The sequence below is a fragment of the Drosophila virilis genome, chromosome X (genome assembly GCF_030788295.1).
Source record: "Drosophila virilis strain 15010-1051.87 chromosome X, Dvir_AGI_RSII-ME, whole genome shotgun sequence".
NCBI lineage: Eukaryota > Metazoa > Arthropoda > Insecta > Diptera > Drosophilidae > Drosophila > Drosophila virilis.
In genome coordinates this window covers 30052969-30065362 of record NC_091543.1, presented here as the reverse complement: position 1 = coordinate 30065362, position 12394 = coordinate 30052969, and the positions used below count along the sequence as shown (strand labels likewise).

The following is a 12394-nucleotide window of genomic DNA, read 5'->3' as shown; positions in this document are numbered from 1 at the left end:
TTTTGTTCGACAATATCTACAGACATAGCTATTGAATATTTAATTTTGTCGTGCTAGTCCTTTTCTTAAATTATAGATTTATTGTTTTCACTATACTACTCTTTAAAAGGAAAATATTTATGTTGAATTGGGCTTCACTTATATACCATTTTAAAGTGTGATTTTATTTTTACATGCTTCTAAAGTTCCAACAAACTGTTGCGCGCTTGAAATCTAATTTATGGGCGACAAGTTCGTGAATCCTGGTTTCACCTACTTAGGTACTCTCGTTTCACTTGTTTGCTATTCGATTTTATGCTTGAGGGACCTTTAAACCCTTTTTATATCGCTGCCTAAGGTAAAGTAAGGATATTCGATTAAAAAGCTTTTATTTATGCAAAAACTTGGACAAGGAAGCCTTACTCTGTCTTGACAACACATCCGTCGACAAGCCAGACATTTTCACATCATAATTTCAAGTCAAACTATAGCTCTAATATAGTTGACATGCGGCTTTAACAATTGTAGCTAAAGCAGCTAGTAAAGTAATATATGTATGTGTAGTGCTCACCGCTAGTCCACGATGACCTGGCAAGGATGTTCAGTTGGGCGCATGCGTTAAACAAAATTTTTAATACTAAAATAATAAATTCTCTGCGTCAATTCATAGTCTGTTTGCCAAAAATAGTTGGCGATAGCGATAAAATGAAAGATACTTGATCTGCTTTTAAAATTAGCTACCTGTCAAATTTGGTGGCTCTAGCTCTTAAAACCTAACAGATTTGCACAAAAAGGGGATTTCGATGTCGAGTTTTACCGATTGATTGGAATCGATGCTGATCAAGAATGTATACCTACATACATATATACATTTACACAAATAAAATATACCCTGTTTAGCCATTTTAAATTGGTTTTAGGGTATAATAGATGAAAGAATAGCTGGAAACAAAATGATTTACCGATTAATTGGAGTCGATGCTGATCAAGAATATATACCTGCATTCATACATGCATTTACACAAATAAAATATACTCTGTTTAGCCATTTTAAATTGGTTGTATGGTACAATAGATAAAAGAATAGCTGGAATCAAAACTATATATATTTATTGAAATTGTTAGTGCAATCGAACTGGGGGTGACATTACACGTGACATTACATTACATTGGACCAGAAAAGCAGATTGGCCACCACGTCTGAGTAGCCTAAGGTTGTTTATAAAAATAATATATTTTTTGTACAAATAAAGTAAGAGCTACAGTCCGGCAAGGTTTTCAGCAGTGGCTCCCAAACTTTTTTCCAATTCAAAGAAAACAATAAGGATAATTTTAATATTATAATTCTCATTTCTAATTCTATTTATTATTAACTAGCGGTCATATCCTGGCCTTGCCCGTAGCACGTATAAAATAAATTGAAAATGAGTTTTTGGCCAATTTACCACTGTTTCAGGTGGAATTTCCCAAATCATTAAAACTCATACTTATTAGGTTTTTGTGTATAGCTTTAAAAGTAATTTTGAGCAAATCGGAAAAAATTAAAACATCATCAAAAAATCTTTTGAGTTGCACTTTTTACCGAGGATGCTTTGATTTTGCCAAAAATGAAAAACCCCTGCCAAATGATTTTTCTTATGGATCTTTAGAAATGAATTTAAGCGCAAAACGTCACCCACAACATCTATGACACCCATTTCCACCAAGAAGGGATAGATTTTCCAAAAAAGTGCGAAACACTCTTTAACTGAATTTGAGCAACGATCTTTGAAAAGGAGTTGGATGGCAATTCATTTTTGGAAAAGTGCAAAACACCCCTGAAATTAATTTGAACAAAGAACTTTAAAGTTGGGTGTGAGGCCGATCGGATGGTAAACAAACAAGTTTCACATTAACGTTTTTTGCGGTTTTTCAAAACTTGCGGCTGGAATTTTTATTCTTTGTTAAAAGAAATGCGAATAAAAAGTTAGATCAAAACCATTGTGAAGCTTGTAATGGCAAAGTTAAGTAAAGATGTCTTTGAAACAAGAAACTTTTCAACCAGACAACTTTAACACTAATACTAACTATTTTCTATATGGGATTGCGGTCTGATTCTTCCGAGTCGAATGCGAAATTTCTATACCTTTTTTCCAGTGTAAAATGATATATTTGATTTGAACAATGAATGAATTGGTGTCCGTATCATTGTGATATTTCAACGTTATTGAACCTAGAAAATTCAATCTTAATATATGTAAAGCTTAAATTAAATACAAGCATTACAACGAATTTTTAATTGTGAATTCACATCCACATACATTATAAAGATCAAGCAAAAACATTTCGGCGAATTCCAAATCTATGTATCTCGCCATTTTAAAACTAGAGTCACAGACTTTAATGTAAAAGTCACCGCCTCTGTCAAACACACTAATTTTAGCTGAATTACGCTGTAATGCATAATCGCCACATCTATAGTAATCCCTCAACAAGTAAGAGGTTCTAGTCGGGAGCTCCCTAATAGGCGATCCCCTGAACCCTCTTCTTCCAACATCAAATGCATGTATATATTCTATTTTAGAAGCTATATGTCAAGTTTGGTGACTCTAGCTCTTATTATTTACCAAAAACAGGATATCGATTATCGGAAACAAGCTCTATCTGCCCAGGCACTAGGAGGACCTACATCTAAGTCAAGTCTCTAGCTCTTATAGGTTCCGAGATCCTTGCGTTCATACATACGGACAGACGGACAGACGGACAGACAGACAGACAGAAGGACAAGGCTAGATCGACTCGGCTATTGGTGTTGATCAAGAATATATATACCTTATGGAGATGCTTTCTTCTGCCTGATACATACATTTGGATTTTGCACAAATACAATATACTTATACCCATTTTTAATAGGTACAGTGTATAAAAAGCAAAAAAAAGTTTTAGAGCCCCATATGACGAACTTTTTCAATCGCACTGCAGGAGCAGATTGCATCGGATTGCTTTGGATTGCTTTCATTGATATATATAAGCTCGCCTCATCAGTGACATATGTTCTATGTACACCTTGGACGGTGTCATGATATTGGAGACTTGTACCTCTTCGATTCTGCACTATGCAACAGAATTACATATTTGGTAACGTTTGACGAACCAAATGTTTTAGGTAAATTTGAGGTCTCTATTTTGTAACAATTCTCCAATGGAAAGGTTTTTTATTTATATAGTATATATATTATCGTTGTTCGTCCGTCTGTCCGTACGTATGATCGCTTTTATCTCAGAGCCTAAAACAGCTAGAGTCTTAACTTGAACACCAGTACTTTTATGAAAATATCTTTGATTTTACGGGGTACAAAATTATAATAAATAACGAAAATAAGGTATCTTTCAGTTCATAGCTACAGCCCCCACCAATCGTTATAAATCAAATAAATAAATTAATATAAACTACCTATCAATTTAAGCCTCAATTAGAACTCTGTTGTCTTTTTGAGAATATACTATTATAATCAAAACGTGTGTTTATATTGATAGTGACGTGGTTGCCGCAGCTTGCGCTAGTTGCTAGTATTTCTGTATAAGTTAAAACTGGGCACTATCAAAATGCGACACTGAGATCTTGTACTCTGACAAGTGCTGAGTAACTCCCAATGTCCAAGCTTGCAGGGGAAACTGCTACACATGAGATTGAACGAGACGCAAGGTCAGCACTATTGCGAGCGACGTCTGCAGCGCTGCCGCCAGCCGTCTGACACTAGGGCTTAGCTGTAGGGTTTATTAACAATTATAATTCAGTTCCAACTTTATAACAAAACATTAGAGTGTCCACTAAAGAAATTGACCCCTTAAAATAACCAATTAACTTATTAATAACTATCGTACAATAGTTAAAGCAATCTCGCGACTAGTGCAGTTTAAAAAACAAATAAACAAACCAAACTATACAAGCAAATAAAAAAAAATACCACGCGATCTGGTAAAATCTACGATAGACGAGCAGCTGAGGGACTGGACCACCGTTGGACTAGAACATATTTGTCTTAACAACATAACCATGTAAGTGATTTCAGAATTGAAAATAATTTTTTTTGTGTGGTGGTAGAATATTTATTTTGACTTAACTCTTATATAAATGCCACTGCTCCAACGAGCTATTGTCATGATAAAATGCGCGCAGTTCATCTTGTTGTTTTTTATTATCATTTGTTAATATTGAGATTTACTTTAATACATCTATATTATATTTTAAGTAATACTATAGTTCATTACAAAAAATGAGCGCTAGCGTCAGTCCTTCAGCTCTACTAAAACTTACTTTTACATTTTATTGGTTAAGTTACATTCTTTTATAAAGTAATAAATCTTATCTATATTGGAGGGGGAGACTAAGGATTAATAGATCAACGGTAATGAGTTAGGGAAATTGGCTCTCCTTATATTTTTCAGTTTTCGGCAGGATTTTAGAATGTGGGTGGTCGATAGCTCAATACCAAATAGCGAACAATTAGGATTTTTGTCTCCGGTCAGCAGGTTGACATAGCTGACGATCCGAAGGCGAAAAAAGATTGAACATTGCAACCTTGCTGTAGTATGGCTAGTTTGTTGCCAATACATGTTTTTCCAAATGCTACACATAGAGATTTTTTCAACGGACTGGAAAAATATGTAGGACAATCAGTAATATAACATTTTCCCTAGGGCAAAAACATTCTTCTGTGACAATCAGACATATTTTAATTCAGAGAAAATCACGACACTGTTGAGCGACAAACGTTGTGGACGCGCCGCCGTTGCAGAGCAAGGGCCAAGAGAAATGATTCCACAGCAGTATCATAGCGATGGCGAGATGTCTGAAGATAGAAAGAAAAATTGACGGTCGACCTAATATTACAGGCAACTGGACGACAAAGATCAAGATCAAAAAAGCCCAGCAAATACAGATAGAAAAAGCCTTGCAAGGCAAAACAGAGTTTTTGTTGGAAAAATGGTACAGGTAAAAACCAGGTCGGTACCAAGCTACACCCTTATGCACGGAAATAAAGGTTGATGCAGTTTTGGGGTCAACAGCTCAGCAGTTAGAGAGGATGGACTATAAGGACAACCTTCGATAACCCTGCGTGTTGTACTTAGTTTTTGAAATTATTTACATTTCCATATTCCACATTCACTTTGACATATAAATTATCATTACAGGAAGCTACTCGAACTAATACTACTGCTTCCAATTGCGACAGCACGACTGATTGACTATTTCCACTCGACCTACACTCCGATAATGGACGGCAAAGTACTTGATTGGGACGAGTACAATTACTTAGGACGATTGACTAACCTGACTCAATTCCAGGATATGATTGAACCAAAAGTCTTGCTAAACACTTCCCACAGTACCATATTCGTAAGCTTCTAGAAATCGATTGATAGGATTTAGAACCGCTGTTGTTAATCAAAGATATGCACCATAGGCTAGAGAGGAGTTCAAATTTATGGGGTCTGCGCTAAAGGTGAAAACTGGAACACCAGACTTCGATGACCTTAACCGAACGCGACTTACGGAAGTCCAATTAATCATAGCAAGCAATGGTCAGATCGACCTCTTGAAAGGCAAGAAACTAGAACACATCGATATAGGGAACCTCTATAAAACCCTTTTGACTAGAAATATAATTTTAAGCACGGAAAAAGTATATCATTCTTTCGTTTACATGGGCAGAAATTAACTTTGTAAATCCCGCCATATTAGACAGACAAGATTTAAATGAGGTTTTGAGCCCTGAAAGCACAGAGGTAAGCGTCAATGAGTTAATGGAAGCTGCGTGAAAGTAGGTATAGACAACAACATTGTAATTTTTTTAATCGACTATCCTAAAATTAAGTTCAATTGTCGTAAGGTTACCGTAATTTTAGCGATGCCATCGAGTCAGAACTAAGCCAAGAATGGTCAGCAGCGATTCAGAAGGAGATAAGGTAACTTGAAGCTATAATTCAACTTGTCAACAAGAAAGCTATTGGTTGCAAATGGGTTTTTTGCATGAAAGTTGACAAGAAAGGATATGTAATAGCCAAAGGGTGAGCACAGCAATATGACGTCGACTTTTTTGAGACGTTCTCTCTAGTATTGAGATACTTATCTGTTTGACAGATTAAGGCGTTGCCAGTCGAATATAAGTTGCTTGTGCATCAAATGGACGTTGCTACTGCCTACCTGAACAGTGAGCTTTTAGATTAAGTATATATAAAATAACCGGAGGGATGAGAGGTGAATTCCCTAGTAGAGTCTTGAATCTGAAAAGAATAGTTTTTTGATATATTTGCCATGACAACTAGACCGGACATACTAAATCGGTTGCGAATCTAGCACAACGAGTACCAGCCCTTACAGGGTGGATGACGATACAGAGTATCTAAAAGGCACGGCTAATACGAAACTTTACTATCAAGACACTGGTAAGCAGATTTTAGGAACCAGATGGTTAAAAATTCTTTGATTCCTCCCATCGCACCCGTTTAGCGTCAGAAAAGTCACATGAAATTTATGAATTTGTCCCATGGGTGACGCTATTTGCTTTCGCACGATGCTGCAAATGCGCTATTTCACAAACGGTGCATTGCCTCGTTCGCATCCACGCTAGAATAGGGGAAAGCCTGATAGATCAGCACATTTCTTCGTTATAATTCAGATGTGGTGAGCTAGAATTGTATTTGTATATGTGATCCTACTTAGATTGAAGGAAGGTAGTGGGCTCATTGCTACGCTTCATTCTTTTTGATTCGGGAGCAGAACAAACAAGACCCACATAACTAATTGCACGTGTGGAGGCTGTACGCAGTTTTGACTTAAGCCCTATCAAACGAGCGTCGCTGGCAAGAGATTGAAGCATTTGGGTGTCCACATCCCACGAAAATACCCTCAATATGTTCGCATGTAGGATGCGCATAAAGAAGTTAGATACTTCCTTTTTTGGAAATTCAACAGAGCCAAGATTAATTGTCATTTGTAAATTTGAAATAGAATCCTTAAAAATAACTTGATAAGGTAAATATTTTAATATAAATAGCTAAACTCTTCTAAGTACTATGCGAATTAGTCGATGAGTGTACAGCATATCCCAAATTATTTGAAATATAATTTGAATTGCTACACAAAGACTGTCATCGATGGGCCCATCGGACCTATCGATGGATTTATTTGTTTGAATTTTAAGTATTCACTAGCTAACTCAGCCAGCCAAAGGGTTTGTATATTTGATAATGATTCTAATTTGGCGAGCCTTCAGCACTGCCCGATATAGGAATTTAATGTGATTCGAGTCTCGAAGTCCATTATCATTATGCAGGTAGTAGGATTTCTGTTTTCATTAATTCCTTGAGTTAAAAGAAGTTTTTCGTGGTCATAATTCAGTTCTAACTGATCGTTAACGTTTTCGTTTTCTTATATATTGTTTTCAAAGATATACTATATGAAAGCAAAAAGGCAATAAATAATATGGAAGTCAAAAACTAAAATGTTTATTATTAGGTAAACTTTTTCTTGCTTCGTCGCCAGTACTTAACGAAAATAAAAATCTGCAAGGTCGTCGATTAACCACAAGAGGTCTGAATAAGGGGTTGCTGTGACCTCCTCCGTGCCATCACGGGTACAGAGCGTAGGGTACACTAAAATCTTTGTTACCCTATAATCAAATTTACCTTCTAAATCGTATAGTGGATATGTCTTTATAAGTGCAGCAATCGCGCTGATTGCATGTGAATCGAAGTAACAAAATCTGTTGGCGTTAACAAATGATATGGTTGCCGATGTACTAACTACAAATGTGCAGACGAACAAATGGTTTGCTATTAATTAGTTATCAACTACCAAATTGGTAACAAGGAGCATTTAAATATGCATTAGTGTCGGAAAAAATCAATATCCCCGTCACACTGAAGTCTTTTGTTTTTGCCTTGTGCTTATTCTTATTCTTAAGTACACCATTGTCTGTCGCTTACGAACTATCGAACGCTAAAGACGCACATACGCGTAATAAAAAGATAAACCTTTGCATCTGCTACAGTTTTCCTATTATTTCCCTGTTAAAAATATCATTTAACCAACAAATCTATAAAACAATAAATTTTTGTTTAAAAAAAAATTAAATAAAGATATTGGTAATTTCCAGTACAGCATAAACAAATCTTAATTAAAATTATAAAGACAACTAGTTTCGCAAGTATTCATCTTCACTTGATAAGACGTTTTCTACGGACTAGACCAATGATTGATTTAAGTTAAGAATATTGTTTGTCATTAACAGCTTCGGTTGTTATTTTGAATTTTGTCAAAGAATCTTTTATGTGCTGCTGTTTTTTGGAATCTCAAGTTGTTTATTAATTCTTCATATCCAGCGCCACAAAAGTGAAGATTAAGTTGAAATTGTAATGCACGTTCCATGTGAGGATTATGAGCGAGAAAATATTTGTCCATGCTTGTAGCAAATTTCAAACCTTTCAACCTTAAATTTCACCTTCACTTTGTCATCAGTTTAATGAAAGCTCTTGTGACGATCGGACGTTTGCATATCTGATCCCGTACGCCGGTTAGAACAATTTATTTATTAAAATTAAAAAAAACACTAACCTCAGCAGCCCCAGGGCACTAAAAACAAATATTCTTTCTTTATTCTTTAAATAACGAATGCTGTGCTGGCAGCTCAAGTGTAGTGCTAAATTTAATTATTATAGTTACTAAAAATACAAGTCAAGACGTGCCGGTGTTGTAACTCTTGCGCGAGTAAATCTGCATGAGGTTAGTTCTAATTCCTCTCTTATCCGAGTACGTAAGAACTTTAGAGTTTTCGCGAGTGAATGCGAACATATTAATGACCAATAGGAAGCTTGCCAGTACTGCTCAACAGATTTAAACAATAATAGCGCTGAGCGTTCATCTCGTGAATCGATCACAATAAATCACTCTTTGAGAACACTGACTTTCCCAAAAATACTGGTTATTTTTGGAGTAAAGTCTTGTTGCTCCAGTATTTCACCACTGCTCGTTAAACACAAAGTAGAAGTTTTGCTATTTTCTAATATGGATGATACACCCGCTCCGTCTTAGCCGTGAATTCTCCGACCAGATTTTGTGGAAATAATGAGAATTGTTGGCGCTACATCTGCGGGAATTCGGGGAATGATTTCCACTAATACCAATTTAAACCCTATAATTAAATGCAGTAGAAGAAATTTTGCTGCAACGACATGCACATTGAAGTCGGCAAACTCCACCTACGTGTCAACCTACAGTTCCACATCACCTTCAAGTAGAGGAGCATGCACCATCCCAAATGATAGCTACATAAGTATAGCTACAAACGATCCTTCCAAAAATACTCCGGAAAAAGGGAAGTCATCCCAGAAAGCACTCAGCTGGATGACGACCAATAAAAAGCATAAGTTTCCTCCACGTTTAACTAAGGCATTAGTTTCAATAGAGAACGATGATCCTGCAGAGGAATAATTAGTAGCTCATGCCGAGGCTCTGGCAGAGGAGATGGAAATAGGAAGGAAGCCACCCCCCATCTTTATCGAAAATGTTAACAATGTGACCCAGGTAGCAGAGCTCGTTGCTGTCATTGGGTCAGATAATTAAACCCTCCACGTTGGATGACATGGAAAAGTAAGAGTTGACGTTTAAAACTCTAATCTTTATCGTAGTCTAGTGCATTTTCTCAAAGAAAAAAATGCACACCACTTCACATACCAACTGAAGGAAGGCAAGGCCTTCAGGCTTATCACCCGCAATTTGGGTAGCACAACCCCAGAAGATAATATTAGGGAGGAATTAAGGCGACACGGACACACTGTTCCTTGTATCCACAATCCTCGTCCTCGTATGGTCCGACAACAGGAAAACGGAGAAGCTATGAAGGAACTTATAGAAAATAATTTTTTTTTCATTGGTTTGGCTCGCGAGCCTAATAATAAGGAAGCGCTGAAAATCAAGCAAATAGGGCGACAAAGAGTCCTGGTGGAAATATATAAAAAGAATTTTGACGCCATACTCTGCCACAGATGCCAAAGGTTTGGACATACCAAAAACTATTGTATGAGGCCTTATACCAGTGGAAAGTGTGCTTAAAATCACCCAACAGTTTAATGCGAAGAAACTTTGGTTGAGAAGCACTGCTGTATCAACTGCGGTAAAAATCATGAGGCTTGGCATAAGGGATGCAATATTTTCAATGCTAGAACGCAGGAACGAACGCCAAAAGTAAGCACAACTATAGAACTGAAAAGTAATTTCAGTAGCAAAAAAGACCGCCAGCAATGTATTCCTGCAGCCTTGGTGGGAGGAAACCCCACCCCATATTAGTTCAAGGTTGAAGGCGGCAATAGAGGCTCTCACGGTGAAAGTCGACACTCTAAAAGCTATGTTTAAGAACATTCAGGAGACGTATCAGTTCCTTAATTAAATGTTTCTGAATCTTTTGAACCTAAAAAATTGATGCACAGTTCACTAGACCTTGCGGGTTGTGGAATGGCCGTGGTATCCCTGGACATTGATGTGATGCTTATTACAGAAACCTGGCTAAAGGCCGGTGTATCCATCTTTATTCAGGCTACAAAATTCACAAGGCGGATCATCCTAGTGAGAGAGCACATATCGATATATCTCCCGCCGCAGCTGTCGTGGTCAACATTGGAGTTTCAGCATCTTAAAAACCAGCTTAATCGTCTGGCTAGGCGTCTTCTAAAAACGCGTAGAGTTGGAAGAGACCGAACGCGGAGGAGATTGTGAAGGTCTCTCTCTCTCTCTCGAAATTATCCCAGATCGATTTATAGAGTAATCCTTGTAAATTTGTATATTAGGTTTATCAGTAGAATAAGTAGTTTGTAAATAGTCTAATAAATTTAATTTAAGTTGTTCTTCATAATAACAAAAAAATTAAAATTTGGTTAAAAAAAAAAAAATTACTTCGTCATTATTGATGTTTTTATTAGTCGTCTTCATTCAAAGGAATTTCTTGCATCAATTCTTCAATGTCAGACGTTTGCATGTTGTTAAAATCTTCGCCACTTGAAATAATATAGTTATAACTTCAGAATTCACAGTTGATTTAGTACTAAAAAATACTTTTAATGCATGCTAGCAAAATTTTGTTTTCAGTAAGCATTTACGGACTGTTTGATGACAAAGGGAGCATGTGTCATACAATCCACAATCGATAACTTTTTTCACACCTTCACGACCGTACAGTTTTTTCTACCACTGAATATGAAATGTATTTTAACGCTTGTATTATGAAGTACATTTCGGGTGTTGCTATGATATCCTGAACAAGTGGTTGAATCAGAGAGGTACTAAAATGCGACAAAAACAGCATTGAATATTTGGATGATCCACTACTCGGTGGCTAGGCAGATTATCAACGACTAAACGTATATTATATTCCAAACCATTATCTTCCATATTTTTCTGGACTTCAGGAACAAAGCAGTTGAACAAATTTTTAAAGGGATCAGCCGTCATCTACGCCATTTTATTCGCTATCAAACGAACTGGTGTTAACATTCGACGCATACGGAACTAGTTTATTAATTTTATTATTTATTATTCCAGAAAAACTGTCGGCATTAAGATAAGGGTACCTGAACTGTGCATGATAACTTTTTGGGCCGGCCAAGCACGCACACTTACACACTTTTCTGTATGGATGGAAGCATTTATGCGGTTGTGTGCGTGTTGGTATCCTTTTGGATGGAAATTTGACAAGATTTGAAAAATTTAGTATTTCTGAATTGTAAGCTCTCTGTGTGAATGAGCTGATCAAGGGTTTGCGGTGAGACAGAGATATTTTCATCGATGGGTGCGTAAATTTGGGCCACTGAAAAACAGTTGAATCGCTCTTGTTGCTTGTTTGCACTTTGATTTGGATCCAGACGCATGCTAGACATTCTGATTGTTAATTGCCTGTCATAAAACCCTTTAAACTAAGATTATTACAAAGCCTATAAATTCATAAATAAAGCACTTGCATTTTTTACGTCACTGTCTGTTGTATGTATGTAGTCCGAATGCGTGTAGCTTGTAAGTTTTATTGTTGCGGTGGTAATCGACGTAAAAAAATAAGAAGATATGAATATAACACCTAAGTTTGTGCTACTCTAGTATCTTAATGCCTATGTGTGGAGTAATTCCATCATATTATGTTGTATGAAGACAAGCATTGCATGAAACGCAGTGTATAGCATTGAAAACGTATACGTAGATGTTAGCGATTCCTCGCTGTCAATTTTAGCAATGCCCGAACTTATACTAAAGCTTCGTTCATCTAACTATGGGGTCTCCCCCTCCGGCTTCTAATCTGAGGGGCAATCAGCTTGCGTTGCTTTTTGATAGCCCCCCCCCCCCCCCCCCCGCCCGTGAAAAATATACATAACATTCCCTGCACTTCCA

At 36.8% G+C, this 12394-nt stretch overlaps 1 protein-coding gene and 1 long non-coding RNA gene across 3 annotated transcripts in view; both read left to right on the top strand.

Moving 5' to 3' along the window:
• The window catches only part of sbm (L-type amino acid transporter sobremesa), a 115778-nt gene that overhangs the window by 19582 nt on the left and 83802 nt on the right, over positions 1–12394 (top strand). The gene's annotated exons all lie outside the window — the stretch shown is intronic.
• Positions 11187–11981, top strand: LOC116652071 (uncharacterized). Its single transcript, XR_011416830.1, has 2 exons — positions 11187–11295; positions 11558–11981. It is a non-coding gene; the product is annotated as an uncharacterized lncRNA (long non-coding RNA).